This window comes from Coffea arabica, chromosome 11e (genome assembly GCF_036785885.1).
Source record: "Coffea arabica cultivar ET-39 chromosome 11e, Coffea Arabica ET-39 HiFi, whole genome shotgun sequence".
Taxonomy (NCBI): Eukaryota; Viridiplantae; Streptophyta; class Magnoliopsida; order Gentianales; family Rubiaceae; genus Coffea; species Coffea arabica.
Window position 1 is genome coordinate 18,107,414 of NC_092331.1, and position 21,088 is coordinate 18,128,501.

General features: G+C 36.6%; 2 long non-coding RNA genes across 2 annotated transcripts; both read right to left on the reverse strand.

Moving 5' to 3' along the window:
* Nucleotides 1-8,549: 8,549 nt before the first annotated feature.
* Nucleotides 8,550-14,678, reverse strand: LOC140021672 (uncharacterized). Its single transcript, XR_011825572.1, has 2 exons — nt 11,771-14,678; nt 8,550-9,402 (listed from the first exon to the last, which is right to left on the reverse strand). It is a non-coding gene; the product is annotated as an uncharacterized lncRNA (long non-coding RNA).
* Nucleotides 14,679-15,250: 572 nt separating this feature from the next.
* On the reverse strand, nt 15,251-19,590 carry LOC140021798 (uncharacterized). The gene is made up of 2 exons (XR_011825780.1): nt 18,974-19,590; nt 15,251-15,933 (listed from the first exon to the last, which is right to left on the reverse strand). It is a non-coding gene; the product is annotated as an uncharacterized lncRNA (long non-coding RNA).
* Between the last annotated feature and the right edge of the window lie 1,498 nt (nt 19,591-21,088).

Genomic DNA, 21,088 nt, shown 5'->3' on the forward strand with positions numbered 1-21,088 from the left:
CTGTTTCCCTTTATCTAAGAGTTCTATTCAGTGATCCAGATGTTTCCTTTGAATGGTGATTTAGAGGATGATCTAAGGATGAGATTCTCCCTATATTGTCTGAAAGATTGTATGAAATCATGGCTGCTTAATCTACTTGAAGGTTTTTTGAGGACATAGGAAGATGCGTACAAAATCGTTATGACTAAATATTATTCACCTTAGAAGACATCAACTTAAGGAAAAGATTTGCACATTCTTACAGATGGGAGAGCCAATATATGAAGCTTGGCAGTGATTCAAGTTACTACTCCTTTAGTGTCCCCATTACCAGTGTTCTCTGTGACAGCCCCACCTCCCCCTAGGGCATACCCCAGGGTTCGCCGGGTCGCCTGTCCAACTCTCGCCGGGACTCAGAGGCAAAAGTAAATAAAAGCTATTCACACGGCAAAAGAGTACTATTCATATTATATACATCGACAAAAGAGTTCTATTTACATCCCCAAAAGCAACTACTCATACCATTACATCCTTATGATTATAACCAAAACCAAAGAGTGGACCCTAAGAGGGTCCTTACACGGATCACTATAATAGGGAAAAACATTTTTTTACTATTCGGTGATTACAAACGAAACCTAACTATACTAGTGATGGTGCCAAAATTTCCCCGCGTCGGCCCTGCTAAGGAAAACAAAAGAAAAGGGGTAAGCTAGAAGTTTAGTGACTAACCAGGGGTAAAAATATAATTTTTACATGTCAACATTTGCACAGTGAGAGCAAAGCAAAAGCAGAAAAGTAACACCACATGGTAAGAATACGGGTGGCTCCCAAGCCAACTCATTTGTCAAGCTTGATCACTGGTTGACTCTTGAGATCCTGAGCCACACAGCTCACTTCTCTTAAAGGATTCTAGATAAAGAGACGATGAGCCTCAGCTCAAGTCACGAGCAATAAATGGTCAAAATATTTTTCAAGCAATAAATGCTCTAAAATCGTAGTTCAAGCAATAAATGCTCTAGTTCAAGCAATAAATGCTCTCAAATTGCGTCACAAGTAATAAATACTCTAGTTCAAGCAATAAATGCTCTCAAATTGCGTCACAAGCAATAAATGCTCAGCAAATGTTCACAAGCAATAAATGCTCCATAACAAATCACAAAAATCATATTTCACTGGTATCAAGAGCAACTAACGGATTTTAGATCGAGTGCGATAAAATACACCCTCGCCTAAGTGCCCATTTTTCATAGTAAACTCATATTAGTATTGAGTTACACAGAAACCCTGATTACTCACCTAAAGAGCAAGTATAACGAGAGAAAGTACGGAAATGAATTCAAGTCGCTAGCTAGTGGGCCCCACCGGCTCCGTCTAGCCCGTCACCGCCTGTAGTAGAAGGTTGAGCCATATTATCACACAAACAACTACTAAGGTGCACAAATTAAGCAAAACGGCAAAATTGGCACATGCATGTGCGGAAACGGCAAACGAAAACGTAAACGGCCGGCAACGGAAACGGTAGATTTGGCACCTAGAACCGTTTTGATCAAATTTCAGGCTACGGTTATCGGATCGAAGTGCCTGAGGTACTGTTACGAAGCTAAGAAGAAGGGTTACAATTTTCATGAAGACACCTTAATCTAGATCTGAATGGAAGCAGGTCGAAATTATGGAAAACAGTACCAGAAATTTGCATTTTAGGGTGATGGACAGGGTTTGTTTGCTGGACCATAACTCACAGCTCACAAATCCAAATCAAGAAATTCCAAAGGCGTTGGAAAGCTAAAACATAAGGCTATAACTTTTGTATTTTGACCCAAAACTGAATCAGTATGAAGCATAGGGGAAAACGGGTTCAAAGTTCCTGTCAGAACTGTCCAAATTCGAAGGCAGTTCTGACAATCGATCTTATTCTGGTCATAACTGAAGCTACGGAACTCGGATTTGGATGCACTTTATACCTGTGAAATATGATTTTTGTGATTTGTTATGGAGCATTTATTGCTTGTGAAACATTTGCGGAGCATTTATTGCTTGTGACGCAATTTGAGAGCATTTATTGCTTGAACTAGAGCATTTATTGCTTGAACTACGATTTTAGAGCATTTATTGCTTGAAAAATATTTTGAGCATTTATTGCTCGTGACTTGAGTTGAGACTCATGGTCTCTTTATCTAGAATCCTTTAAGAGAAGCGAGCTGTGTGGCTCAGGATCTCAAGAGTCAACCAGTGATCAAGCTTGACAAATGAGTTGGCTTGGGAGCCACCCGTATCCTTACCATGTGGTGTTACTTTTCTGCTTTTTCTTTGCTCTCACTGTGCAAATGTTGACATGTAAAAATTACATTTTTACCCCTGGTTAGTCACTAAGCTTCTAGCTTACCCTTTTTCTTTTGTTTTCCTTAGCAGGGCCGACGCGGGGAAATTTTGGCACCATCACTAGTATAGTTAGGTTTCGTTTGTAATCACCGAATAGTAAAAAAAAATTTTTCCCTATTATAGTGATCCGTGTAAGGACCTTTCTTAGGGTCCACTCTTTGGTTTTGGTTATAATCATAAGGATGTAATGGTATGAGTAGTTGCTTTTGGGGATGTAAATAGAACTCTTTCGTCGATGTATATAATGTGAATAGTACTCTTTTGCCGTGTGAATAGCTTTTATTTGCTTTTGCCTCTGAGTCCCGGCGAGAGTTGGGCAGGCGACCCGCCGAACCCTGAGGTACGCCCTAGGGGGAGGTGGGGCTGTCACAGTTGGTATCAGAGCTTAGGCTTCCGATCTCTGTAGTGTATCCTAGGCTAAAGTTTATGATGCCGGACTGTGGGATTTGATTTGATTTGAAAGTTAAGCGATTGAGGGATAAAACTTATTGCTACGACGTGCGGTCTCCGTACAGAGTGAACTTGAGCCAAGCGGTGTAATGGTTCTAATGTGAAATGTGTAAAGGACTAAGTGCTCTTTAGGAGCGTAAGTTGTGATTTATGAAGTGGTAAGTGCAAGATTTGACTTGATTAGTATAAGTTGGAATGTCGAGGACGACATTCTTTTAAGGAGAGGAGTTTGTGACGCCCCGAAAGAATGAGTGTGAGAACCCGAAAATTTTTGTATATTTTCTAGACATTATTTTGTTTCCTTGTCTATAATTTTATGATTTCTTCAAGATATTAATTTCCTATACATTGTTATAAGGGAATATAGTTTTCAAATCATTTCCTTGATACAAGTTAGTCCACGTTAAATTTGAAGTGTATTATCAACGTGGGACCCGCTAGTGCGGTAAATGCGATATATTTTTGACAACTTGTTGGAGTTTTGTATTAAGTGATATTATTTTACAAGGTGCTAAGAGATAATTAGAGGTTACTTAGATGGTTAATCTTGGAGAGACAAAAGGATAAGCTTAAAACCCTAAAAGGAGCCAAGTGTCACTAGGCTATTAGAGTTGGACTTTTGACCAAGATTGGTAACTTTACTAAAATCAGATTTTTGACCAAAATTCTTTCATTTTCTTGTCTCCTTTGGCTAAAATTAGTGAGAGAGAAACCAAGAGAGCTCTTCAATTTCTAGCTTCCAAATTTGCTCAAATCTTGAGTTTCAACCAATCAAATCACAAACTACACCATACAAGTGATCATTAGGGAAGGTTAAAGGTGTTGGTGGAGTTGTTTTGGAGAATGAAAGATTAAGCTCCGAAACTGATAATCAGCTTATGTAATTGGTTAGTTTGACCAGGAATATTACCGAATTGGTTGTTGATGCCTTCTTAAGAATTCTAGCATTGTGCCTTAGCTTTCAAATGGCTTTGGAATTACCTGAATTGGAGTTGTGTGTGCTGAGATATGAGTGAATAAAGCAAGACTGCTAGTTGATTTCTGCAGTGAATTTCGAACTGGAATATCTGGAGTTGTTTTGGTAAATTTGACCTAGTTAGGGTGAGAACTGGATTGAGAGGTCTCATGAAAGTTGTAGGTCTTTGTCTTAGCTTCGAAATGGTATAAATGTCACCTCAATCCGATAAGTGTAGCCTAATTTGTGTCCGTTACGCAAAATAATGTCGAATCTGTCTTCCTTTCCGGATATTTTCCGGGCTTGAATTTGTACTTGTACCACTTTGAGCCTATTGAACGGCTATTGAAATAAAATTATTTTGTGTATGTGATTGATTTGAGATGAAATGGTGTTGTTTGTAGGTTGGAAATGAAGTATTTATGGGGAAATGCTGTCCGAACTTTGAGAATGTATGATTACTTTGAGTTTGTGATTTAGGGCTTGGACTTTGGCAAGGTAATGATATATGATGGATGGTTTCTGAGCCGTGGAGGTGAGTGACCCTAAACTGTTTCCAAAGTACTTTTGAAATGTTTCTTGCATTATTTACTTGACTGCATATCATGTGTGCGCGCATGTGAGTTCATGACATGATTTGGCTTAAATGAGTTCTTGGGGAGTCTTGTGCTGAACACCAACGTCTCCACTCCTGTTTATTGTTCATGACATGATCTGGAGCACCAACGTTGCTCCCCCTTTTTGTTTAACGTTAAGTAATTTATTTGAGCGTTGGGTGTTTAAGTGCCATGATTTCACTGGCTCACGAGAGCAATAAACGTACATTTTATCTCTGATTCATGACATCATTGAAATGCTTTATTCTGAAATATATTTGATTACTGATTTTATTGGTTGCTCACTGAGCTTTTAGCTTACCCCAAAAATATTTTATTCCCCTCCACAGGGCTCGTGGCGAAGGAAGGCTTGTAGTACTTATTCACGTGACTGGATGGCATATATCTTGTACAGTTTGGATTGGGATCATTTTATGTATATTTGGGAATTGTTTCTGCTTCGCTTATGACATGTAATTATTGGAGAATTTGATGTATATTTGAGATTTATATTGTAATTTGTTTGAGGACTGTAGTGAGTGAGTGAGTCCCGACGAGAGCTGGGCAGACGGTCCGCCGAACCCTCTGGTTCGCCTAAGGGGGAGGTGGGGCTGTCACAGTTCTCTAGTATTACAAGTACAATTTTTCTATGATGGATTGACCTTGATAGCCCAAAATATGGTGGATATTGTGGCTGGAGGATGTATTGGAAACAAGATGCTGAAGGAATTAAGTTACTATCTAGTAACTCCCAACAAAAAGCACTCCGAGGCAAGATAGTAGTTGTTGATGAAGTGAATACATCAAAAGATTTTGGTTCACAGTTTGCTGAGTTGAGTCATCTGATGCAACTGCTTTTAAATACGGAAACTCAACTTTAGGAACCTTGTTCTTATTGTCATATGTATGGGCATGCTGCTGCTAGCTACAACAATGGAGAGCCTTCCACCATGGTGAAAAGATATAAATTTTGCTGGAGCATATGGTTGGCAGAACTTGTAGCCAAGGAATAATCTTTTCTCTAACACGTATAATGCAGGATGTACAAATCACCGTAATCGTTCTTGGAGAAATCAAAGAGTTAGCCTTTCTAAACCACTTGGGTTCCAAAATTGATAGTAGACCTCTCAGTATCCTCCTCAACCTGTTCAAGAGATGAAATCCAACTTTGAAATAATTATGTTGCAATACATGCAAAAAGTGGACCAAATGATAGATCAATATGACCGACTTGCCCAATCGCAAAAGCATCTATACAGAATCTTCAAAGGCAAGTAGGTTAGTTGGCTAAAGTAGCAACTGAGAAAGGAGCAGGAAGATTACCTTGCAATATGGAGATGAACCCTAAGAAGACTACTGTGGCAGTGACCCTTTGATTAGGAAAAATGTTGGATGATCCTGTTATTAAAGCAAAGGAGGCACCTAAGAAAAGAGTTGGGATAGATGAGGAAACTGAAGAAATTGGCAATAAAAATGCATGGTTCAGGCAAAAGATAAAACTATGCCCAAATGAAAGCATACATTTCACCCATCCCCTATCCTCAAAGGTTAAAAAAAAAAGGACATCTAAGGAACATTATCAAAAATTTTTGGAGGTGCTTAAGAAACTCCAAGTGACGATGACTTTTCTTAAGGTTCTTGCAAATATACCTATGTTTGCAAAGTTCTTGAAGGTGATAGTCTCTAACAAGAAGAAGTTGGAGGACTTTGCAATAGTGTCGCTTATCGAGGAGTGTAGTGTGATTATTCAAAATCATCTTCTAGTTAAGATGAAGGATCCAGGGAATTTTATTATACCTTGTCATTTTGAGGATATTTTTGTTGTTAAATGTTTATATGACCTTGGATTCAGTGTTAATTTAATACCTTTATCATTTTTCAGGAAGTTGAAGTTGGCTGACCTTGCACCTACAAAGATGATTCTATAACTTGCAAACCATTCAGTGCATTATCCTATTGTATTGTTGAAGATCTACTAGTAAAAGTTGGTCAATTTTGCTTTCCTGCTAATTTTCTAGTTCTTAATATGGAATAAAAGATTTCTATGCCTATTGTGCTTAGTAGAGACTTTTTAGCTACAGAAAGGGATAATATAGATTTGCTAGAAGAAAAATTAACTTTAGGGGTTGGTAAGGAAAATGAAGATATAATATTTTTGAACCCTTAAATTATTGTTCTTATGAATCTTGTTCATATCTTGATGCTATTGATGATTTATCTGGTGAGAAATATGTTACAGAGCAAGACTTAGAGTTGAGACCCAAGCCAAATCATCACTAGTATTCCAATTGGGGGGTACAGAAGTGTAATATTGATGTGTAGAATTGTGAAAGATTTCAGGCACATATGATAGAGAAAGTAAAGTTGTCTAAAGAATTTTATCCACCATAATCATATTTGCCTTTTGTAACTGAAAACATAGAACTTAGAACTTGTCAAGAGGCAACCCAATTTTCTTTTCCTTTATATATTTATCCTTAGTTTTCTTGCTTACAGGATTGGTGATGGTATTTAAATATTTTCTAGTTTGGATTATTTGTAGGTGTATTTAACTCCTATTTGTAGGGTTCTCTTCTTCTTCTTTTTTTTTTTTGGTAGGATGGATTCTAGCACTTGACTTTTAGGATGGTAATTGGTGATTCCCTCTCACCCCAATTTGGTCATTGGTACTTCTTGTCATCAAAGGAGTTCATTTTCATCTTTTTTATTGCTATTGTTTTTTATTTTTTTCTCCCTAATATTAGGGACAATGTTGTTTTAAATTTGGGGGATGGTAAATGAGTGAAGTGAAATTTTGGGTTTACATTTTTAAAATTTATGTTCTTATTATATATACTCCCTAATAGGCAATGACTTATTTCAAATATTATTATTGTTTAAAACTTATATGTATGAATATGTTAAGTGTTAAACGAGGTTGTTTTAGAATACTTCGTAAATATTTGATACTTTGAGACCTTTTCAAATTTCACTAACTTTTCTAGGTATTGAAAATATTTTTTCAGCACTTTTCTTGTGAATTTGGACTGATCATTGATCTTAATTTCAATGTTATCGGGATATGAAGTAAGCTTTTGTGTTTTTGTTTGTGCTTACGAGTTTATTAAATTGGATTATACTCCACTGGTTATTGTTGTCTAGTAATTGGGGGTCTTTATTGAGCAAATGTTGACTTTCGAGTCAAATAGTGATGATAGTTATGAGTATGTAATTCTTGAAGCGGTGAAAGTTGAGTAACCAAGTTCCTTTATTTCGGAGATATCAGAGTTCACGTCAAAAAGGTTGAACACTTAGAGTTAATTATATCCCCTTGTTAAAATTTGGAAAAAAAAAACTAAGTGTTTGGGAGCTTGAATAAAAAAGAAGAAAAGAAAAAATGAGAAGTATATATGTATTAGCTTGTGGATCCCTATGTTCATATATATATATATATATATATATATGAGATTTTGATTAGTGGTCAAATATTTTGATTAATGTTTGGTCCACTTATAGGAAATGTGACGGGTATTTTACATACGTACAAGTTAAAAAAAATCGAATTACACCCGTTCACTGCAAGTATACAGGTCAACTAGTAGTTTAGAGTATATATCGGGTCGATCCCACAGGGAAGAGTGAACAATTACCGGTATTACTAAAACTTCTCTATTATTAGACTATCAATGAATTATAACAAATTTAACCTACTGAAATTATACAAAATAACAAATAAAAGCTCTTTAGGTTGAGGTATCTCTAACTACTCATGCAAGTGCTATATTTGGATCATTGAGTACTACATCTAGGCTAGTTATGGTGTAATTTCCTTAAACATGTGAAACCTATTTTCGTAGTGAATCAGCTATACTCATAACTAATCCATACCTATTTTCATGGTTATGAAATTAGCTACAAGTTCATTTCTTCAATGAAATTATATGAAATGAATCACTAAAAACCACATAGGTGCACCTCTACTTTCATGAGTGTACTCCCTATGTTTAACACTTCTTGAACTAGTGTTAAATCTCAATTTTCATTGCAGAAACAACACCTTAGATAATCACAATCAATGGTACCAGATTAATTATGATTTAAAGAGCCAAAGTGCTAAATAACTTGCTCAAATCAAATAACCAAATAATAAACACTAACAATTATAGAAAATTCAACCAAACCCAAGGCATTAACTTTAAAGATACATATTAAACACAAAATCTAGAACTTGTATATTAACCATACTTAAGAATCTGATACAAAAGATAAAGAGTTGGAGAAGAGATAACCCATGTCACTTGAGCTTCAACTCCTTCTTCTTCATCTCCATCTTCATCCTAATCTAGCTAACATACAAGGATGGATGAACTATACTAGTCTACACTAATGCTAACCTAACACTTAGAAGATGAAAGAGCCACATTTCTGCACTCTCCAAGTTCTCCCGTATGTCTCTCTATTCTCCAATCTTGCAATGAATTTGGCTATATCGAGACAAAGGAAGTCAAGAAAATGAGGCCTACACCACCCTTTTACAGCTGCAAAGTGGTTCTCACATGCCTGGCATTGCATATGACTTGTTGGAGGTGAAAATAAGTTTTCCGCGTAAAGAGCAGCCTTCTCTGACCACAATCTGGCCATAAATCCGGCCACAAATCCGGCTAGATTCCGGCCGGATTGCTACAGTGCCACTTTAGTGCACTTTTGTTCAATTTCCAGCTCTGCTCCGATTTTGCGTCAACTTCAACTGAACTTTTCTTGATGATAAAAGCTGATTTAGCTCTTGACCAAAACATGAAACTTGTAGCCCATTGAGTTAGCTTTCCAATACATCAAGAATCACCTCATTTGGATTTGTGTAGGCTGAGAAATGACCAAAAAACCCTTGCCTAGCCTTGTTTCAGCTTCGACCAGTAAAAATTTGCTACTGTAATTCAGCTTTTTGACTTTGAAAACCTTCAAATTGGATTCAGATGTCTTCACCAAAGTCGTAGATCTATCTCTTATCTTCAAATTGGTTCAAGAATCATCTCAATCCGATTACTGTAACTCAAGTTATAGCTGAAATACGAAAATATGTCAAAACTGTCAAAATACACAAAATCCCACTAAAAAGTGATAAAAACCTCATTTAATCACTTAAAAGCATTTTTCACCAATTATAGCCAAAATGATTCATTTTCTTCCAATAATATAACTAAAGTGACTAAAAATAATATAAAATATCATACAATTATTACATAAATTAGTCACTTATCAACTCCCCCACACTTGAATCATTGATTGTCCTCAAGCAATCCACGCATAATCAACTACAATGATTCAAGAGGTGAAACAATATATGCACTTTGTCCAATTTAATTCCTCAAGACTTGGAAAATAATCATTATATCATTGTTCAAATTACACTAAATACTCATAATATCAAGTAAAGGAAAGATAATTATACCCTAAATTCAACAAGTTAAACTTAATCTCTTACCCTAACTTAATTTTATAAATAAGCAAATCACATAGTCAATTTATAGCCTTCCTCCTCCTATAATAATCTTTTTCTCAAAATTCTATAACTAAGAGGGATTTATTCATACTAATTTTACTTAAATAGTGAAAATACCTTTTTTACGCGAAAATCGACACTTTTAGGTGAAGATCCCCAGTTACTCAATGTCGCGCCCCATTTTTGGAAAATCGGAAAAGAGTCGTTTTGAAATCATAATGTGTAGTGTGTGAAATATGTGAAGTGTGTGAATGTGAGAAATAAAGAAAAAAGGCCATGGGACTCTTAAATGCGACGGTTTGGCCAAAATAATAATCTAAAAAGGTTTGAAAAAAACAGGAGTCTCCACTTGGTATTTAGTTGGAGTGTACCAAATCACCCAAAAAGTAGTTTTTGAAAAAGTGTAGTAAAAACCTTTTTAGATGACTCCTAGCCTACGAAAATCAGAGAGACGAGTTCGGGGGTCGCGGTTGATAAAAGGGAAGGCAAAGACAAAGTCTAAGGCACCCTTTTACCCTAGCTTAACCTAGTTGCGTGATTTAGTCATGATTTTCCTAATTTCTAAACAAAAGATGTATCGCGTTTGGATGTATCTAATATGAATGCAATCCTAAACCTAATGAGGCATCGAAAGGGACAAATATCTCTTAGAGGTTCGATCGGACTAAATCACATGAAGTTGTGAGAGCCAAGGATAAGCCCTCCAAGAGGTCATGAATAAGGCTAATGACGTAAAAATGAGTGGAATGGATGTATGCAATGTGAAAACATGAACTTGTGTGAAGTGAAAGAAATAAAAGATAATAGTGCGTAAGTGGGAGTGTGCAAATGGGTGTGCAAGGTGAGGTATGTAAAGTGATAGTGTGAAGTGTATGTGTGCTCAGTGGTAGTATGTAAAGTGCTAGTGGTAGAGTGAGAATGTGTAAGATAAGAGTCATGTGAAGTGAACATGTGGAAAAAGTAATAGTATATGAAGTGAGAGTGCAAAATGATAGTGGGTAGTGTGATAACATAAAGTGCATGTGTGCAAGTGATAGGGGGTAAATGAAATGCATGAACCCTAGAGGAATGCAAGCAAAATGGGTACGGGGAGACCCTAAATCGTGACTTTTAATTTACCTTTTGGTTAGAAAAAGAATGAGCGTGCTAAGGCTATATGTAGCCACACTCGTCCATTCCCCTTACCAGAAGGGTGACTCCCTAACCTATGCAAGCAAATGACCCTAATAACTAGAATGAGATGCGAAGTTCTAAATGTGTAAGGGAAGGGTTAGGGGAGCATGCAAAATGAGCAATACTAAAAGGAAAAATGAATGAAATGTAATGAAGGCATGCGAGTATGTACTAGCGAGGGGCGGCCCTATTGGGTCTAGCATTGGACTAACCCTTATTTCTACTTCCTCACTAGCATTGGACTAGTGAGAAATCGGACAAGGGAACCACAACTAGCATTGGACTAATGTGGTATCGAGAATTGGATCACAACATGCTTTGGACTAGTGTGATAACACGTCACACATCAATTATAACTAAATTAATCATGTAAAGTCTAAAGAAAGCATGTAAACACATAATATCACAAAAACACATAACACATAATCATAATATCTAGATGCAAGACCCTAAGAAAGCGGTAACACATAGCACGTAAGCATGCAAATCACACAAGCAAACAAACCCTAACTATTACATTTGAAGGGGGCCTACTACAATCTAAGAGGGGGAAAAGGAATAAAATAAATACCTAACTATTACAAATTTGGCATTCAAGCCTCCAAATAATTACATTAGAAGAAAATGGAATTAAAGAACAACCAATGTAGATAAAAATAAAAATAAAATAAACAAGCACGAAATAAAACATGCAAAATTCACGAAAAAGCACATAGGAGCACGTTGGAAAAATAAAATCAAGGAGATAGAGATTACCTCCCTTGAAGTTGGAGCTCTAATGAAATGAAATCACTTATTTACCCTCCAAAAACAAAGAAAGGTCAAGGCATCACTTTAATTAACAAATAATCGTGAAATTGAATCCATTAAAATCATGTAAACAACCTATATTCAAAAAATTAAAACAATAAAGGACTTGATTGCAAAAATTAACAAAGCTTTGGGGTCAAATTATAATCATCACAAAAATTTGGGGTCACAATTAAAGAAAAATAAAATTCAGGGGCCTATTTTCAATTAAATTAAGGTCTAATTGAAAGGAACTAGAAGTTTTAGGGCCACAGTGAAGTTAAAGAAAAGTATAGGGACTGATCTGCAAATTCGTTCTCTGGATTACTTGAGCAAACAAGCTTGTGGGCCTATTTCTTATTTCATCTTGGGTCAAAGCTTCCTAAGCCCAAAAAGAGTCCAACAAACAGATGCGGGCCAAAACATCATTTTTATCAAACAAACCCAACAAAATGAATGGGCTTTAACCCCCAAATCCAACTACAAGCCCAGGAAACAAACAAACAAAACCCAACAATTCACCCAAGATATAAAGGATGATTAAAATTTAAAAGGGCCAAATCAATTCGATTTTTTATATATTTTGGGCCACCGGGAAATTAGATAAAATTTGAGGGGTTAAATTGCAATTTTCAGATTTGTTCATGCATGCTCTTCGCAGAAGGCTTTTTCTTCACAGAAACTCTTCTTCATCACTGATTTCTATGATTTTTGCAGCATATACAACCGAAGCAACTTAGGCCACCTCAAACCAAATCATCAAATTCATTAACCCATTCCTATTAAGCTCCAAAACTCAACACAACAGGCAGGATACAAACCCTTGAAGGTCAACCAAAGAACAAAAATTGAAGAGCATGCAATCAAGACGTTTCTGTAACAATACTTCTTATGAAATTCATGCCAGACGCAAACAACGTCCAATCACACATCAAACATTCAAACAAAAAAAAAACAAGACCTTACAGCTCTAATCATTGAAATTTAACCAAGATGCAAGCTACAGAGACCCATCGAAAGGATGCAAAAACAAGAACGAAAGCAGCAAAAATTTTGGCAATTTGGACAAATAATCATCTTCTCCACCGAGCTAACATCAGTTATTATCTCAGCCTTCTTTCGGTCAACAATACCAGGAATTTGGTTTCAATTCCAACAATTCCCAACAGACAATGAACTCACGACACTCCTTCTCGTGACATCAGTTTGGATTCAAACATAGAAAAGCATAGAGAGAGAAATAAAGACAGAAAAAGGCACAAGGAAACAACACGTCAAAGCCTCTCAAAAACACTGCTTTTTATTAGAAAAAAAAATTAGCTATTATGCTCGGACAAACAATAAGCCAACCGAATGTTCATTTTCCTTACACACAAAACGCAGGCAGATCATCTTCAAGTAGAATTCTCAATTGGGCATTTTATCAAACAATAAATGGCCATAAAAATTTCAGCAAATCTTTGTTCAATTGATGTCATATACAGCCCCAAGATTTATTAGAAACAGACAAATTCAGCCCAATCGACGTGTACAGCATCCATATTAAAAAATTTGAGGCCAATTAGCAGGAAAATCACACTAGATGAAGCCACGGCAGACCCATTTCACAAACTTGAGAAGAACTGAAATTTAAATAGAAAAACTTACAGAGCTCTTGCTTGGGAGATTCTGCAGGTAATGACGGTGAAATCGGTGAGGTGTCAACGGCTATGAGCGGTGGTGGTTCCTTCAATTATGGTTTCCTTGATTTGTTCAACTTCAGCCTTTTCCTCTCTTTTTGCTTGCTCCTTTCTGTCCGTTTTACTCTGCCCGAAATTCCTCCTCCAAGTTCCAGATTTCAGCCGCGGCTTCCTTCTCGGTTTTCCTTGTTTCGCCGTCCAGATTTTCTCCTCCCCTTTCACTTCTCACTCAGCCGCCAGCTTCCTTTTCCTTTCTTTAGTTTCGTTTCTTGCCTCTCAACCCTAGCTCCCTCTGTTTTTCTTTTGTTTGCTCTTGCTCGAATACTCCGCCGCCACCAGTAGCTAGTTTTTCTTTCTTCTTGTTTCTTGCCTTTCCGCAGCTGAAGCCCTTTTCAATTCCTCCCTCAATTCTTAGTTTCTGTTTTTTCCTTTCACTCCCTTTCTTCCCAGCTTCCGCGTAGCCGTTCCTTTCTTTTTCCTTTTTCTGATTTTTTCCTCGGTTCCTTTCATCCGCCCCCCTTTCTCTCAACTCCCCATTTCCCCTGTTTTTTCTGTTTTTTCTTAGCCCCCTCGCGCTCTTCCTCTTTTCTCTTTTTCTCCCAGTTCGTTGAAGCCTTCATGCCCAAAACCTAGCCGGCCCTCTCTGTTTTTTCCCCTCTGTTTCTTTCTTCTCCCCCCCAAGCTCCCCAGACTTTTCCAGCCGTGCCAGACCTCTCTTTTTTAGTTTTTCTCTGTCCCTCCACCTAGGCTGCCATCCCGTTTCTCCGTTTCTGTTTTAGCCTCTCTAATCCTTTGTTGTCCGTTGCTCCCCTTTGACCTCCAAGTGTCTGCCCCCTAATCCCTTAGTTGTCCAATACATAAAAAGGACACTTGTCCCAATGCATGCCTCCCCACTTGCCATTTTCACTTTTTTCCTTTTTCTTTTGTTTTTCTGAAATTTAGTATGAAAATAAAAATAAAATAAAATAAAATAAATAACAATAATAATAAAAATAAATCAGAACAAAATAAAATAAAATTAAATTAAAGAATCCTAAAATTGAAACAAATAAAGCTAGAAGTAAACAAAGTTAAAAAATCAAAAATTTGGTGTCTACACTCAACATTTCACTTATTCAAGTTGCTATGCATACTCTTAATTCAAGTACCTTTTTACGCGAATGTCGACATTTATAGATGCCAACCCCCGGTTACTTGGTACGAGAATCATTGGAGTAGAACAATTTTTATTTACTTTCTTTTCTCTCTTTTTTTTATTTTTTTTATTTTTCTCTCTTTGTTTTTTTTTTTTAAAAAAAAGAAAGGACAATAAATAGATATTCCTTCTTAGGAAATATATAAGAATAATCAAAGGAGGAGTATAACCTTTATGGACTATATCAATCACTTGCAAAATTAAGTAAAGAGAAGAAATCTCATTAAACGTGTAAAATTATAGGCATAATTTTCCTCACTTTACCAAATATACTTTCTAAAATGTAAAAATTCTAATTGCATAATAACTATTTCCAAGTTAAATGAGAACTAAATCTTCCAAAATACACATAAAGTTTCAACAATTGGAAGAATTTAAACATTTAAAGGTGGAACAATTTAGCCCTTTTTGAATGAAAATGCAAAAATTGAAGAACTTTTAGGCCATAGTGAAATATTGAAAAAGATTTTAGAAAATTTTTTACAGAGTTTCTCCTTATAAATGGATGAAAACTCCCTGCCATCAAACCCAATTTCAGGCAAATTATCCACATGGCAAATAATTCACACACAATTCCAACATTTCTAAGCATTTATATCCACAAAATATCATCACATGGCAAATAAATGCAAGTCCAATATTTTCCTCTCCCACACTTAAACTTCACATTGTCCTCAATGTAAGAAAAGGAAAATAAATAAAGAGTAAAAGAAAAAACTGCTCAATTGAACTTGCGTAATCAGAATCCATGGCCAAGTGACGAATTTCCAACCATAAGAAGTCTGAAAACATAGATGAAGACCACTTGGATTAGTTCACACATAAGAAAAAATGAAAACCACTAAAAGTTAAACATCACAAATACAACCGAAAATAAAAGAAAAACTAGTGACAATGTCACGAGGTGATGAACACTCCCTCAAGTAGTCGCTTGGTCAGGTGAAGATGGTGGAGTCGGAGGAGCTTCAATACCCAGCTTGGTTTCAATGCGACGAAGACGCTCGGAGTTCCGTTTGTTCTCTTGGCGGCTCTTCTTCACCTCAGCCTCGACGCAAAGCAACTTATCCATTATCTTCTTCAAAAACAACCGAGTGTCCTGAGGTGAGGATGGACGACGGGAGGGAGACGGCTCAGTTGTTTCAACCCCTTGAGCTCCTTCAATACGTTCAATCTCAGCTTCCTCCTCGTGTCGAATGTCTCCTTGAGCACCTTCTTGAGTTGAAGGACCACCTACTTCTTTACTTTTCAGAATGAACCTGTAAAAATCCAGTGTAAAGACATCTTTCTTCTTGAGACCCGTAGGGATAGTGTTAGAAAAATCCACTCCAACCCTTTGAAACTCCAAGGTCAAAAACTGAGGATATGGGAAAGCATGTTTGATATCGTTACTGCGAACCACTGTCCACATGTGGTTGGTGATAATGCTTCCCAATGGAATGCCTCGGATGTTACTTAGACCATGCTCCATTTTATCCAAGAAATAGATGTCGCTTGTGCGCACTGTCGCGCCCCATTTTTCGTGATGGAAAAATATAAGTATAAAAATAGGTATTTACAAAATATGTAATCTTATTTTAAAATAAATGAAAAAGGACCTAGAATGGGACTTTAAAGAATGCGACAATTTGGGTCCAAAATTTAGTCTAAAAGGGTTTTTAAGAAAAAATAGGAGTCGCCACTTGGTATGAAATTTTGGTGTACCAAGTCACCCAAAAAATAAAGTAAAATAAAATAAAATAAAACCCTTTTTGACAACTCCAGGTCTTTGTAAACAAGAGAAAATGGATTCGGGAGTCACGGTTGAAGAAAGGGAAGGCAAAGGTTCGATTAACTCAAACCTAAGGCACCCTTTCAACCTAGTCTAAACTAGTTGCGAGATTTAGTCAAAATTTTCCTAATCTAACCCTTAATTTATCAAATTTGGATGTTTCCTACATGAATGCAAATCTAAATATAAAAAAAAATATCGAAAGGGGCAACATGTTCATTCAAGGGTTTAATTGAACCAATCGCATTAATTGCGAAGGCCAAAATGATTCCTTGAAAGTGTCACGAGTATGTAAATGATGAAATTAAAATAAAAGAAAAGAAATTAAATTATATACATATATAAGTGATCAAAGAAAAAGGGAATGCAACATAAAGGGTATGGGAGGCAAAAACTCGTGACATAATTTTCTTATACAGGGATTAATGGGGCATTTAAACTAAAAAGTTATAATCACCCATTTCCCATATTTGAAAAATAATTCTCCTAATATGCACAAACAAATGAGCTAACTTATTATACAATATCCTAAATGAAATGCAATTCTAAATGACATGATTAACACATATAGAGGATAGGGGATAATATAATAGGAAATATCATGCAAATGGGAAAAGATCCTAAAAATGAAAATATGCGTGAAAATGTAATGAATATCACACAAAAATGAATCTAACGCACGAACGATCTAAGGGTCTAGCGTTGGACTAACCAATTTCTAAAAATCCTTACTAGCGTTGGACTAGCAAGTAAACGGAGGGAGAAACCACAACTAGCGTTGGACTAGTGTGGTGACGTCATGCATTTTTAATACATAATAAGACAAGTAGACATAAATTAAAACAAATAAACACATAAGAGCACGTAGCACGTAACACATAAGCATAATATCTAGATGCAAAAATCCTAAGGAAAGCAAGTAAGGCACGTAACACATAAGCCACATAAGCACACAACCTATCTATTACATCGGGGAGCGCCTAACTACAATCTAAAAGGGGAAATAAAATAAAACAAATCTAATTATCCTATCTATTACATTTTTGAGGTATTTAAATGCCTCTCAAATAATTATAAAATTAACTAAAAAAGTATAAGAAAATTTAAATGATCATTCAAATCAAATAAACAAAGCATATAAAAATATATAAACATATAGGAGCACGTAAGAGCACATAAGAGCACGTAATTAACATTGAAATAATAATAATGAGGTACCTCCCTTTTGAAGTGGTGACTAAATGGAGTCAAATTGTCCTATTTATACTCACAATGAACAAAAGAATCATGGCACCAATTTAATTTTAAAAAAAAAAACAATAATAATAAAAGTACTAAGCTCACGCTAATATGTCAAACATAAAGAAATTTAAAATATCTAAAAATTACAAGTTGAATATGTTCAAAAGTAACATAATTAGTTATTGAAGAAAAGAAACAATCATAATAAAGAGAGCCAAAATTTGTCAAGGACTGAATTACAAAAAGTTGAAAACTTTTGGGGGACAAAAATTATATTTTCCAAAGTTCAGGGGTCCAAATTAAATGAAAGATAAAATTCAGGGACCAAAGTGAAATTAATTTAAGGACCGAGTTGAAAGGAATTTAAAATGTTCTGGGCCGCAGTGAAAGTACTTGAAAGTACAGGGACTGAAGTGCAAGTTCGTTTCTGATTTGGGCAAGAAGAGGGCATCGGGCCTCCCTTTTTATTTTACTTGGGCCAAACCTACCTAAGCCCAACTGAAAACCCAAGCTAAAACACACAGGCCAGCCCGTCTTTTATCACTCAAACCCAACCAAAATATATGGACTCAAAACTCTTAGCCCAACAGAAACCCAAAAGAAAATAAACCAAAACCCATTTTCATAACCCAACCAAAACTAACTCTTGGCCCAACCGAAATAAAACATTAGCCCAAACCCCTTTTTTCTTTCTTTCTTTTCTTTCTCTTTTCTTCCCCATACGTTTCCTTTCCTTCTTCTTCGGCCAACCGAAGAAGCTTCAGCTGGTAGCCATGGTGGCGGCGCCACCGGACCGCCGGTCACCGGCGACTTTTCCAGTGGCCAAAATTTCTCAAAATACACCTCTCCACTCCATTTTTCGCGTAGGTTCCATTTCCGGAGTTAATTTTTACAAAAGATGACCCGAAGGTGGCCGAAAAGCAAAAAGCCAGTCCAGTTTTTTATTTTTTAAAACACTATAATCTTCACCAAAAATCTTAAAAATTATGCCAAAACCCTCCTTATAACTTCTACATTACAACTATAATCTAAGTTGAACAAGAAAACAACATAAAAAGGCTGAATTAAGGCAAAACAGTCCCTAAAATTCTTTTTGGCATTTTTTCAAACAATTAACATGCATTCACAGAAATAATCTTTTCCTTAATGTTTATTCATGGCTTTACCCCAAAATTTCAACAACACCAGCAGCAACAACAAGAAAACAGCAGGAACAACCAATAATACATGAATTCAACACGATAAAGAAAAAAAAACGGGAAATAGTTCAATGGAAGTGTTGATACCTCTTATGACCTTAGTTAAAATTGTTGATGAAATTCCAATCTCCTCGCGTCCGATTGCTTGCTTTCTTGTGCTTGATTCTGTGTGTGTATATTAGGAAAAGAGAGGGAGCCGAATGGAGAGAGGAGTTTTTCTTTTTCTTTTTTCTTGTTATGGCTTGTCTTCTGTCCTGTGGGAGAGAGCCGAGAGAGGAGATTTTTGTAGCCAACAGTAGAGCCTTTTTTGTGTGTGTTTTTTTTTCCTCCTTTTCCCCCAGAGAGAGCCGAGTGATGTCTTGACTAGGAATGTTAAGTTGGGCCAAATGATGATTTTTTCTTCCAAAGACAAGAAGTATGCATGGGCTATCAATGATTAATTTTTTACCAAAATGGGAAGAAATGTTAATGAGGATGGAGTGTAAAAATGGGTTAATAGTGGTTCTGATGAAACAAAATGATTAGAATGATTTTTTTTATTTTCTTAATTTTCCTTCTTTTGTTTTGTTTTGTTTGTTTGTTGTTTTTTTTTTTAATTTTTCTTCTTTTCCTAAAACAAACCTGCAAAAATGAGAAAAATGCAAATTAAAATGCAAGAAAATAAATAACTCATTAAATAGAAAAAATTCAAGAAAATATTAAAAATTGACAAAAATTTGGTGTCTACACCTTGTCCCTCTTTGTCTAGAGTTTCAAAGAAATTCAAGACAAAGACGTAGACACCAAATTGCTTACCTGTCTCTTCTAACTGCACCTGAGTTAAATTAAACAAGCTAACACTTGGTTGAAATTATTGGACAAAATGATGCAATAACATTGCAGAGCATATGACCGAACTCATGTAGAGTTGGCTACGTATCCCGCCATGGGAATCAGGTCAAACGTAGTTCGAATGCAAGTGAACCACAACGAAACAAGTGCATTGACCAACTATGGTCTTTGCAAAGTCGAAAAAGTCTGAGCTCTCAGAACTTCTAAACATGAAACACAAAATGAATGAGAAATCACAATTATTAGTCAAAACAGTCAAGAAAAGTAACTTGTCATAACTAGAAAAAGATGCGCGGAGGGACGCGGTTACGCTCCAACAGAAAATTAAATTTGTCTTTTCAAAAAAGATGCGCGGAGGGACGCGATTACGCTCCAACAGGAAATTAAATTGTCAAGAAGGGGAGATAGAAGGGTGCGCGGTGGACGCTGAGACTCACCAACAGGAAATTAAATTGATGCGCGGAGGGACGCGATTACGCTCCAACAGGAATTTAAATTTGTCAAGAATGGGAGATAGAAGGGTGCGCGGTGGACGCTGAGACTCACCAACAGGAAATTAAATTGATGCGCAGAGGGACGCGATTACGCTCCAACAACAATTTAAATTTGTCAAGAATGGGAGATAGAAGGGTGCGCGGTGGACGCTGAGACTCACCAACAGAAATTTAAATTTATGCGCGGAGGGACGCGATTACGCTCCAACAGAAAATTTAATAGTCAAGATGGGGAGATAGGAGGGTGCGCGGTGGACGCTAAGACTCACCAACAGAAATTTAAAATGTCAAGAATGGAAGGTAGAAGGGTGCGCGGTGGACGCTGAGACTCACCAACAGAAAATTAAATTTGTCATTTAGGAAAAGATGCGCGGAGGGACGCGTTTATGCTCCAACAGAAAATTAAATTTGTCAAGAAGGGGAGATAGAAGGGTGCACGGTGGACGCTGAGACTCACTAACAGAAATTTAAAATGTCAAGAATGGAAGGTAGAAGGGTGCGCGGTGGACGCTGAGACTCACCAACAGAAATTTAAATTTATGCGCGGAGGGACGCGATTACGCTCCAACAGAAAATTTAAATTGTCAAGAAGGGGAGATAGAAGGGTGCGCGGTGGACGCTGAGACTCACCAACAGAAATTTAAAATGTCAAGAATGGAAGGTCGAAGGGTGCGCGGTGGACGCTGAAACTCACCAACAGGAATTTAAATTGTCAAGAATGGGAGGTATAAGGGTGCACGGTGGACGCTGAGACTCACCAACAGAAAATTGAATTTGTCAAGAAGGGGGATAGAAGGGTGCGTGGTGGACGCTGAGACTCACCAACAGGAAATTAAATTGATGCGCAGAGGGACGCGATTACGCTGCAACAGACAAT